The following is a 12853-nucleotide window of genomic DNA, read 5'->3' on the forward strand; positions in this document are numbered from 1 at the left end:
AAGTCTACAGCTCCATCTTGGACATGGCTAGACTCCCCGGTCTTCTTGAAGAATAGCAAACTCACCCCTGTAGGGACCAGGCAGGTAACATAAACGAATGACTTGGTGACAAGAAGACGCCTTCTTGTCATCTTCACTGGGATATCTAATTGGCACCTCAAACTTGACATGCCAAAAAATGAAGTCTTATTTCCACAGTGCTCCCAAGCCTACTTCTGCAACCACATCTTCACAGCTGAGGTGAGATGAAAGGCTAAGCCTCTCAGTCATCCTTGGCGCCTCTTTTCCTCCCAGCACGATACCCTGTTGGCTCCACCTTCAACATATGCCCTGTGTCTTGTCACTTCGCACATCTTCATGGCCCCCCTCCGGGTCCAGGATCCATCATACCTTGCCTGGCATCCTGTACCAGTCTCCCTGAAGGGCTCCTTGCATTTTCCTTTGTCCCTCTCATCATCTTATTGTCCACGCAGCAGCCAGAGTGAGCCGGTTGAACTATAAATCACACACACCCTGCCTCTGTTCAGCATGGCCTGCAAAGTCCCATGAGAAGTGGCCTGTGGCCAAGCCTGGGCCTCATTTCCTACTACTATTTCCTTCTCTCACATGCCCAGTCACACTGGGCTCTGTCCTGTTCCTCAAAAGTGCCAAGCACACTCCCACTTGAAGGCCTTTGCACATGCTCTTCCCTCTGCTTAAAATACCCTTCCTCCGGCCGGGTGTGGTGGCTCACACTTGTAATCCCAGCACTTTGGGAGGTCTGGGTGGGTGGATCACCTGAGGTCAGGAGTTGGAGACCAGCCTGGCCAACATGGTGAAATCATGCCTCTACTACAAATACAAAATTAGCTGGGCATGGTGGCATATGCCTGTAGTCCCAGTTACTCAGGAGGCTGAGACAGAATCACTTGAACCTGCGAGGCAGAGGCCGCAGTGAGCCAAGATCATGTCACTGCACTCCAGCCTGGACAAGACAAAGCGAGACTCCGTCTAAACAAACAAACAAACAAACAAACAAACAATACCCTTCCTCCAGATAGCCACATGTCTTCCTTCCTTCAGGTCTCAGCTCCCAGCCCACTACCTCAAAGTGCCCTGGAGTGGGCACAGGGAGTACCTCACAGTGTCCTCCCTGACCATTAACATAAAGTAACATCCTCCAGAAACTATCCTGTTCCTTTGCTTTATTTTTCTTAATAGCATTTATCACTATATGGCATTTATCACATGTAGTTTTTATCTTTTGTCTCTCTCCAATTTATATGTAAGCTTCATGAGGAAGGAATCGGTGAGTGAATGCCTTAGCACATACACTCACCCATTCAACAAACATTATCAAGGGTCTGGGCTGGGCATGGTGGCTCATGCCTGTAATCCCAGCACTATGGGAGGCTGAGGTGGGAGGATCACTTGAAGCCAGGACTTTGAGACCAGCCTGAGCCAGAAAACAAGACCCTGCTACTACAAAATATAATTTAAAAAATTAGCCAGCCTGTAGTCCCAGCTACTCAGGAGGCTGAACTGGGAAGATCCCTTGTGCCCAGGAGTTCAAGGCTGCAGTGAGCCATGGTCACACCACTACACTCCAGCCTGGGTGACAGAATTAGACCCCGCCTGTTAAAAAAAGGAAAAAAAAAGGACTGGAGGAAAGTCTGCCTTGACCAGATCGTGTGCTAGGTGCTGGGCATACGAAAGTGAAAAACCCAGACATGATTCGTCCTCACTGAGCTCACAGGTCTGAGGAGACACATAACCCGGGAATGGAGAAGCGTTGCTGGAGATGGACAGTGAGTCTATGGGAACCCTGAGGAGATGCTGCTCCAGACATGGAGCGGGGCATGGTCAGGTCATTCCCTGGAGGGAGTAATGTTTAAGCTATGGCCTGAAACCTCAGTAGGATGTGATGATCTCAAGGTGCTACAAGTTCTTTGGCATTCCTCCTTTAAATTACTTCCCTGTGAATCTGGACTGGCCTTCATGATTCACTCATAACTAACAGGACACAGCAGACGGGATGCTGCAGGATTTCTAAGGTTAAGTTGCGCTGAACCGCCATATTGGAAGGCCAACAGCCAAGACTGCCATGTGGTGAGGAAGCCCAGGCCATGTGGGAAGACCATGTGTAGGTAGGTGCTTCAGTTGACAGTTGAGCCCAGGTACCAGACTCATGAGTGGAGAAGCCTCCAGGTTACTCCAGCCCTTCGTCATTCAAGTCACTCCCAGCTGTTGGAGGGTCTTCCCAGTAGAGGCCCAGCTATCACAGAGCAGAGACAAGCCATCCTTTCCATGTCCTGTCTCAATTCCTGACCCACAGAATTCAGGAGCATAAGGAGATGGCAGTTGTCCACACTATTAGGTTTTGGGGCAATTTGTTATGAAGCAATACTGGAACAATAGGGTAAGACAGAGTGAGGCAAAGGAAAGGACTTTACAGATGCCACCAACAGCACATGGGAAGACCTGGCAAGGGCAGCTGACACAGATGCTAACCAGCTTGCAGGGACGGCATAGAGAAAGGAGGGTGACAGGCACAAGTGAGAAGGACCTTGAAGGTATTTGGAATTTATCCCGAGTCTCCACATTGCAGCCTAAGGGGTCAAGGAGTGTGTGTGTGTGTGTGTGTGTGTGTGTGTGTGTGTGTGTGTGTGGGTGGTAGGTATACATGGGGTTTTGCTATGTTGCCCAGGCTGGTCACAAACTCCTGGCCTCCAGAGATCCTCCTACCTTGGCCTCCTAAAATGCTGGGATTACAGGTGTGAGCCACTGTGCCCAGCTTCCAAGGATTTTTTTTTTTTTTTTTTTTTTGAGACTGTGTCTCGCTCTATTGCCCAGGCTGGAGTGCAGTGGTGCAATTTCATCTCACTGCAATCTCCGCCTCCCAGGTTCAAGCGATTCTCTTGCTTCAGCCTCCTGAGTAGTTGGGATTACAAGCACATGCTACCACACCTGGCTAATTTTTGGTAAAGAAGGGATTTTACCATGTTGGCCAGGCTGCTCTCGAATGCCTGACCTCAAATGATCAGCCCTCCTTGGCCTCCCAAAGTGCTGGATTTATAGGCATGAGCCACTATGCCCAGCCAGGGTCTTTTGAAAACACAAACCTGACCATTGCTGAAAACCTTTCGATGGCCCCTTACTATCCTCAAGATAAACTCTCAAGTTCTTGACTTGAAATCCAAGGCATTTTGCAATTGACTCCCTCACTCTTTTATAGATTTATCTTCGGTCACTTTATGTTTTATAGATTTATCCTCAAACTGCCTCAGCCATGCCAGGCCACTCTCCAGTGACTGTGCTCCCTGCCTCCCCCATGCTATTTATCTTTGTTCATGTAGAGGAATTAGAGGGACGTTGGGCTAATCACCTTCCCTTTTAGGCCTCAGTTTCTCCATTGTATGATTAGGTGATTGGACCAGTAGTCTCTTTTTGTTTTGTTTTGTTTTGTTTTTGAGATGGAATTTTACTCTGTCGCCCAGGCTAGAGTGCAGTGCCGTGATCTCAGCTCACTGCAACCTCTGCCTCCTGGAGTCAGTGGTTCTTCTGCCTCAACCTCCCAAGCAGCTGGGATTACAGGTGCATGCCACCATCCCAGGTAATTTTTTGTATTTTTAGCAGAGATGGGGTTTTACCATGTTGGCCAGACTGGTCTTGAACTCCTGACCTCAAGTGATCTACCTACCTCAGCCTCCCAGAGTGCTGGAAGTATAGGCGTGAGCTACCATGCCTGGCCTTAGATGTCTCTTAAGACTCCTGGCATTCTAGGAGTCTATGAAAAGGAGGGAGAAAGGTGTCTGCAGCCAAACCTGCCTGCCTAGCTTCTTCTACGTTGCCTAGCAATGGATGCCAACCCTCTCCCCCACCCTTGGGGGTTTCTTAGCAACCCAGTTTCCCACCCTTAGCTGTTTTCAGGGTTTCCTTTTAACTAAATGTCAAGTTCTGCTCTTTCTCCTCCAGAAAACCTGAGGCCAAAGGTCTCTGTGGAGACCTGGATACAACCCAGAATAGAGAGAGACCTGGGTTTGAGGTCAGTGGAGGATTTGCTGTGTGACTTGGAGAAGCTCTTTGACCTCTCTGGCTTTCATTTCAGTCTGTGATGACCTGTCATATGAGTTTTCCTTCTTCTTTTTAAAATATTTTATTTGTGGATACATAGTAGGTGTATACATTTACGTGGTAGTTGAGATATTTTGATATAGGCATACAATGTGTAATAATCACATCAGGGTAAATGGGATATCCATCACCTCAAGCATTTATCCTTTCTTTGTGTTATAAACAATCCAGTTATATTTCTTTTACCTTTTTCTTTTTTTTTTTTTTTTAAGATGGAGTCTCGCTCTGTTGCCCAGGGCATGATCTCGGCTCACTGCAACTCCTGCCTCCTGGGTTCAAGCAATTCTCATGCCTCAGCCTCCCAAATCGCTGGGATTATTTGTACACCACCACACCCAGCTAATTTTTGTATTTTTAGTAGAGATGGGGTTTCACCATGTTGGCCAGGCTGGTCTCGAACTCCTGACCTCAGGTGATCTGCCTGCCTTGGTCTCCCAAAGTGCTGAGATTACAGGCATGAGCCACTGCACCTGGCATTCTACTTTTAGTTATTTTTAAATGTACAATAAATTATCGTTGACTGTAATCACCCTGTTGTGCAATCAAAAAATATGGAACACTTTACAAATGTGCATGTCATCCTTGCGCACGGTCCATGCTAATCTTCTCTGTATTGTTCTTTTTTTATTTATTTATTTTTTTTTTCATTTTGGAGACCATATCTCACTTTGCCACCCAGGCTAGAGTGCAGTGGCCCGATCCCAGCTCACTGCAACCTCCGCCTCCCAGGTTCAAGCGATTCTCCTGTCTCAGCCTCTCGAGTAGCTGAGATTACAAGCACGTGCCACCACGCCCAGCTAATTTGGATATTTAGTACAGATGGGGTTTTATGATATTGGCCAGGCTCATCTTGAACTCCTGACCTCTAGTGATCCACCCACCTCGGCCTCCCAAAATGCTGGGATTACAGGCGTTAGCCACTGTGCCCAGCCTCTTCTTTTTTTTTTTTTTTTCTTTCTGAGATAGAGTCTCACTCTGTCACCCAGGCTGGAGTACAGGGCGCAATCTCAGCTCACTGCAACCTCCACCTCCCAGGTTCAAGTGATTCTCCTGCCTTTGCCACCAAAGTAGCTGGGATTACAGGCAAACACCACCACGCCGGGCTAACATTTGTATTTTTTGGTAGAGATGGGGTTTCGCTATGTTGGCCAGGCTGGTCTCAGACTCCTGACCCCAAGTGATCCGTCTGCCTCCACCTTCCAAAGTGCTGGGATTACAGGCGTGCGCCAGTGCGCCCAGCCCTCTGTATTGTTCTGATTTTGGTATACGTGCTACTGAAACAAGCACTTCTCTCTTCTCTTGTATGTGTTTCGTTCAACTGCAAAATTTATTCACGGTTGCAATAAGCCTTTATTGAGCACCTACTATGTTCCAGGCAAAGTTGTAAGGACTGGGGATTCATCAGTGAATAAAACAGACATAGTCCCTTCCCTCCTCTAGTAGATGGAAACATATAATGAATAACCAGATAAATGTTGATAATGACATGATGCAGTGAAGAGGATGAAGTGGAAGGAGGGGCTGCTATTTTACATGAGGAGGTTGTATCAGTCAAGATGGGCTAGGGAAGGCAGAGGAGGTTGGGAAGAAAAAGCCTGGCTTCTTCCTTTGTTCTTCCAACTTCCTGTGGGTGCCTCACCTTGGGTGACCTCAGCTAGAGGCCAGCTGACAAAGGAGGCTGAGTAGCTTCCAGGGGTCAGCTCTGCAGAGCAGGAAAGACCAGGGAATCCACCGGAAGCCAAGAAAGCCCAGAAGTATCTTGGGAGATACGCAGCTTTTTCAGCTCACTCACTGCCTCTAAACTGTTGGGGACCCTAGGATCATTAAAAAATATTTTGAGAATTTTTAAATATTGTGGTAAAATACAGATAGCATAACATTTGCCATCTTAATCACATTTTGATGTACAACTTATTGGCATTAAGTATAGCCACACTGTTATGCAACCATCTCCATCACCATCATCCATCTTGAGAACTCTTCATCTTGCAAAACTGAAGTTCTGGACCCACTATGCACTAGCACTCCATTTCCCCCTTCCCCTAGCTCCCAGCAACCACCATTGGGCCTTTTATGTGTATGAATTTGACTATTGTAGATGTCTCATATAAGCAGAATCATACAGTGTTTGCTTCCTGTGACTGGTCTATTTCACTTCGCATAATGTCCTCAAGGTTTATCCATGTTGTAGCATGTATCAGAATTTCCTTCCTTTTTAAAGCTGAGTCATAGTCTGTTGTTTGTATATATCACATCTTGCTTATCCATTCATCTGTTTAAGATAGACACTTGGGTTTCTTCCACCTTTTAGCTATTGGAAATAATGTTGCTATGAAAATGGGTTTCAAGATACACTGCTTTCAGTTCTTTTTTTTTTTTTGAGACCGAGTCTCACTCTGTTGCCCAGGCTGAAGTGCAGTGGTGTGATCTTGGCTCACTGCAACCTCTGTCTCCTGGGTTCAAGCAATTCTTCTGCCTCAGCCTCCCAAGTAGCTGGGACTACAGGTGCGTGTCACCATGCCCGGCTAATTTTTGTATTTTTAGTAGACACAGGGTTTCGCTATATGTTGACCAGGCTAGTCTCCAACTCCAACCTCATGATCCTCCCACCTCAGCTCCCAAAGTGCTGGGATAACAGGCATGAGCCACCACCTCCAACCTTTTTTTTTTTTTCTTTGAGGCAGTCTTACTCTTTCACCCAGGCTGGAGTGCAGTGGCACCATCTCCACTCACTACAACCTCTGCCTCCCAGGTTCAAGCGATTCTCCTGCCTCAGCCTCCTGAGTAGCTGGGATTACAGGCACACGCCACCAAATCTGGCTAATTGTTTTGTTTTGTTTTGTATTTTGGTAGAGACGGCGTTTTGCCATGTTTGTCAGGCTGGTGTCGAACTCCTGACCTCAAGTGATTCACCTGTCTCTGCCTCCCAAAGTGCTGAGATTACGGGAATGAGCCACCGCACCTGGCCTCAGTTCTTTGGGGTATGTACCCAGAAGTAAAATTGCCAGAATCTGTGGTAATTCTATTTTTACCTTTTTAAGGGATCCCTATACTGTTAATTCACAGAGTTCCAGTTTCCCCACATCCTTGCGGAAACTTGTTACTGTGTTTTGTTTTGTGGTAGCCATCCTAATGGGTATGGAGTGACTAGGATTATTTTCAGACCCAAACAGTCACGGCTTTTTTGCTATTGTTGCCCAGGCTGGAGTGCAGTGATGCAATCATGGTTCACTGCAGCCTCCACCTCTTTGGTCTCAGATGAATCTCCCACCTCAGCCTCCCAAGTAGGTGGGACTACAGGCACACACCACCATACCCAGCTAATTTTTGTATATTTTGCAGAGACGGGATTTTGCCATGTTGGTCAGGCTAGTCTTAAATTCCTCCGCTCAACCAATGCACCCACCCCCAGCCTCCTAAAGTGCTAGGATTACAGGCGCCCAGCCTCACAGGCTTTATCACCCAGGCTTGTGATTTTTTTGACAGTACAAGTCTCTTAAAAACTTTGGTTTTCAGATGGGCATGGTGGCTCACACCTGTAATCCCAGCACTTTAGGAGGCCAAGGTAGGCGGATCACCTGAGGTTCAGGAGTTCAAGACCAGCCTGACCAACATGGTGAAACCCCCCGTCTCTACTAAATATAACAAATTAGCCGGGTGTGGTGGTGCATGCCTGCAATCCCAGCTACTTGGGAGGCTGAAGCGGGAGAATCACTTGAACGCAGGAGGTGGAGGTTGCAGTGAGCCGAAATTGTGCCATTGTACCCTAGCCTGGGCAACAAGAGTGAAACTCTGTCTCAAAAACAAAACAAAACAAAACTTAGGTTTCTTATCCATTTGACTGCAATTAGTGGTACTAAAACCATACCTGCAATGCTTTTCAATAGGTTGTCCTTAAGTCTGCTTTTCCCTTTGCTTTGCTATCTTGAAGCCATCACTCTCAATTAGCGAGAATAACAGGTGGCAGAGCTGCACCACTAATGTGATCTTGGCTGCGAGAGGTTTTACAGGACATTTTTCACTCAAAGCCTTTTAACATCCAATCTCGTACTTTAGTTGATTTTAGCCTTGAGGTATTTTAATAGATTAAAAAAAATAAATTTTAAGAAATTGGTGCGAAGGCTACACCCTTCACTTAATCTTTGCCCTGAAGCATTTTAAGAAATTGCTGGTTTTAGTATGCTTAGCGCCTTTTTATTTTTTTGAGAGGTAGTTTCACTCTTGTTATCCAGGCTGGAGTGCAATGGTGCGACCTCGGCTCACCGCAACCTCCACCTCCCGGGTTCAAGCTATTCTCCTGCCCTCAGCCTCCCAAGTAGCTGGAATTACAGGCATGTGCCACCATGCCCGGCTAATTTTTTGTCTTTAGTAGAGATGGGGGTTTGGTTACTAAGAAGTAAGGGAAGTGAGAGGAATTGAGACAGAGGGAGAGAGAGGATAGAGGCTGACTGTTATGCCTGTAGGTTAGGTGAGTGATGCTCCCATTAACAGAGATGGAAAATAGACGAGGGAAGCCAAGCTGTGGAGAAGCTGATGTCCTTAGCTTTTGGCAGAGCTGAATGGTACTGTACAGACACACTGGCCTAGAGTCAGGGGCAAGGCCTTGGCCTTAGATACCGGGTAGGGAATTGTTCTCACTGCAAGTGGCAGTTTTAAACTTGAACTGGCTTTAAACGAAGGGAATAAAAGGCTCACATAATTGAGAAATCAAGGGACACTGGCTTCAGGCATGGCTGGATCCAGATGCTCAGTATCTATCTCTTTATGGCTTGGCTCTTCCCTCATCTGTGTTGGCTTCAGTGTCAGGCAGATTTTTCCCTATATGGTGGCAAAATGGCCACAGACTTCAAATATAACTGCTGGGAAAAGAATCTCTCTCTCCCTGTAGTCCCAGGAAAAGCACTTAGGTTGATTCCCCTCCCCCGAGTTGGGTAATAGGTCATTTACTGAACCGACCGAAGTGTCTCTGATTGGCTGGTTACTTGCTCACCCTTTGGGCGGCTTGTAGTGAGTAACGCAGAGAAACCTCTTGGACTGAGAGCCTGCTCGAAGAGGTTTCCTAAAGGGAAATGGAAATACTGTTACCGTAAGAAAGGGCAGTGGATATGGAGTTGGCAAAAACAAAGACCATAGGGTCAGAAAACAGATTAGTGGTTGCCAGGGTCTGGGGGAAGGGAGGAATGAGAAGTTCTTACTTAATGAGTTTCCTTTTTTGGGTGATGAAATTATTCTGGAATAGATAGTGGTGATGATGGTACAACACTGTGAATGTAATACATGTCACTAACAGTAGATTTTGTTATGTGCATTCTACTATAATTTAAAAAAATGAATAGTGAAGATTTGGCACAACCAACAATAATATGATGTTAACCAGGCATGGTGGCACCTGCCTGTAGTCGCAGCTACTCAGGAGGCTGAGGCAGGAGGATCGTCGGACCCAGGAGGTCAAGACTGCAGTGAGCTGTAATTGTAGCACTAAACTCTAGCCAGGGCAAAAGAGCAGGAGCACGTCCAAAAAATAGTAAATAAATAATATGGTGATGATGATGGATATCATTTATTGAACACTTATTATATGCCAGGATAATTAATCTTCCCAATGACCTTATGAGATAGGAACTATGATAATTCTCATTTTACAGATGATAAACACTGGTTCTAGGGAGGGTAAGTCACTTGCATGAGGCCACTTAATCATGATGCAAAGAATCTGAATTTGCTCTGATGGCTCTGAGGAGACAACCGTCTACATGGTTGTGATTTTCTTTGGCAGTGTCAGAAGAGGGAGTGAAGAAGAAGGCTGCTAGTATCCCAGCTTCTGGGTTGGAATTTCCCTGGACAGGTAGGGCAGAAAGAGGAGGTGAAGGGGGATACAGATAGAAGTGGGGAGAGCAGATCCCCTGGTGAACCTCAGGATGGATCCCAGCTCAGCGGGGAAGGATGCCAGGGCTGCTAGGAAGGGAGCAGATGGATCTGGGAAAGATGCAGGAACTCCAGCAGGAGGAGCTCAATGAAGTCCAAGAATGAAAAGGAAGGAAGAAAGTCTCTAGTCAGAGTGTGGGACCTTGTAGTTAAAGATTTCAGATGTGGGGCCCAGTGCAGTGGCTCACTCCTGTAATCCCAGCACTTTGGGAGGCGGGTGGATCATCTGAGGTCCCAAGTTCGAGACCAGTCTGGCCAACATGGTGAAACCCTGTCTCTACTAAAAACACAACAATTAGCCAGGTGTGGTGGTGAGCACCTGTAATCCCAGCTACTCAGGAGGCTGAGGCAAGAGAATTGCTTGAACCCGGGAGGTGGAGGTTGCAGTGAGCCAAGATCACACCACTGCACTCCAGGCTTGGAGACAGAGTGAGACTTCGCCAAAAAAACCAAAAAATTTAGATATGCATCCAGCTCAGTGGCTGAAGCTTATAATCCCAGAACTTTGGGAAGATTACTCCCAAGGTGGGAGGATTACTTGCACCCAAGAATTTGAGACCAGCCTGGGCAACACAGTGAGATCCTATGTCTACAAAAAATGCCACCATGCCCAGATATTTTTGTATTTTTAGTAGAGGTAGGGTTTCACCATGTTGGCCAGGCTGGTCTCAAACTCCTGACCTCAGGTGATCCACCCGCCTTGGCCTCCCAAAGTGTTGGGATTACAGAGGTAAGCCACTATGCCCAGCCTCATCCGGATCATCTTCACTTACTTGTCTTATGCTTGAACTGGGATGATTCAAGGCTAAGCTTAGCTGGGACTGGTGCTTTCATGTGGCCTCTCCCAGTGGTATTGGCATCCTCACAGCATGGCAGCCTCTAGGTAGACAAACTTCTCGCATGGTGCCTCAGGGCTCCAAGAGCTAGAGTTCTAGCAGAAGCTGCACATACTTTTATGTCCTGGCCTTAGGAGTCAGAGTGCTGCTTCCACCATTGCTTGAAGCAGTCATCAGCTCACGCAAGATTCAGAGAGGGTACAGGGATCCCGCCTCTCTATAGGGGAATGCAGAAGAATTTGTAGCCATATTTTAAAACCACCGCAGGTTGTTTCCAATCTGTTGCTATTCCTGTCATTCATTTTACATTCAAATACATCTTGAACGTCTTCATTTCTCTGCACCAGGCCAAGACACCGTCATCTCTGATCTCACTGATCTCTCGCTGTCACTCTTGTGCTCAACACGCTGTTGTCCTGACAGCAGCCAGATGTCTTTTCAGAGTGGAAGTTAGATCACATCCCACTCCTCTTTATAACCCTCCATGGCTCCCCACTGCTCTTGGGTTGAAGCTCAAGCTCCTCACCTTGGCTTATGAGGCCCCACTGGGTCTTATTTCTGCCTGCCTCTCCAATGCTACCTCCTGTCACGATTTGGGGCCTTTAGTTTTGAGTTGCAAGAGTTCCTCCCACCGCATGTGCACGCACACACACACACACACACAGACACACACACTCAAATGAGTATTAAATAGTACATATAAAGCACTTAAACATTTTGCACATAATGAGCATAATATGTTTGCTACTATTAATAGACTGTGTTCAGTAAATATTTACTGGGCTGCCTACTCAGTGCCACGCACCATGGGAGGTGCACAGATACAATATGAACAAGAAATATGTGGCTGCCCTTGGCCAGACATGGTGGCTCACACCTATATTCCTAGCAATTTGGGAGGTTGAGGCAGGTGGGTCACTTGAGTTCAGAAGTTCAAGACCAGCCTGGGCGTCATGGCGAAACTCTTATCTCTACTAAAAATCCAAAATATTAGCCAGGCATGGTGGTGCGTGCCTGTAGTCCCAGCTCCTCAGGTGACTGAGGTGGGAGGATCACCTGAGCCTTGGGAGATCGAGGCTGCAGCGAGCTGTGATCATGCCACTGCACTCTAGCCTGGGCAGCAGAGTGAGAGGCTGCCTCAAAAAATTAAAATTAAAATTAAAGATAGAAAGAAAGATGTGGCCCCATCTTGCAAAGCTCATTCATTCGTGTGTCCCCAGCCTCTAGCACAAGTAGAAAGAGAGTGGACACTCAAGACACGAAGGCATGTTCATGCAAGGTGCCTGATGAAGGTTGGAGGGGCACAGTGACTTTCCCGAGATCACACAGCAAATGTGGGACAGAACCAAAGCTGACAGCTCATAGCAGGGTGTGAAGTAGATGCAGATGCCTGACACCGGCTGGCTGTCCAGGGAGACGGGCAGTGGGCACACACTGCCCAGGGCAGAACTGGGGTTGGGGAGGAGAGAACAAGGGAGGCTGTGTCATTGGCTCCTTCCAAAGTGGAAGTCATTTCTCTCCCAACCCCCCGCCCCCACCCAAACTCCCTTCTCAAGGTACCAGGGCTGATCCTGTACCAGGGAGGGGTAGGGTCAAAGAGGTAAAGAGGATGGGGACTGAGTTAGAAAGGGGGGCTTCAGAGAGACTAGGGGCTCTCGCGGCGAGTAGGAGGGGACTTCCCAGTAGGAGCCGGGAGATAGGAATCTGTGAAAAGGGCGGGGGCTTAGCGAGGAGATGCCGGTTTCTATACTTGGGTGAGGACTTCATGAGAGGGAAGGAGACCCAGAGAAGGGACTGAGGGTACAGCGAGGAGATGAAGGCTCAGTGAGGGGATGGGTCTTCCATGAGAGGGATGGGGAGCGGCGGGGGTGATAGGAGCTTCGGTGAGGAGTTTGAGGGGTTGGGGCCCAGGGAGTCCGAGGGGTCTCTGTGAGGGGTCTGGGGTCTGAGAGAGAGAAGGGAACTCTGGACGGGGACAG

At 47.5% G+C, this 12853-nt stretch overlaps 1 pseudogene; it reads right to left on the reverse strand.

Moving 5' to 3' along the window:
• Positions 1 to 4658: 4658 nt before the first annotated feature.
• On the reverse strand, positions 4659 to 4748 carry LOC118154268 (U6 spliceosomal RNA; annotated as a pseudogene).
• Positions 4749 to 12853: the final 8105 nt, after the last annotated feature.

The sequence above is a fragment of the Callithrix jacchus genome, chromosome 5 (assembly GCF_049354715.1).
Source record: "Callithrix jacchus isolate 240 chromosome 5, calJac240_pri, whole genome shotgun sequence".
Lineage (NCBI taxonomy): Eukaryota > Metazoa > Chordata > Mammalia > Primates > Cebidae > Callithrix > Callithrix jacchus.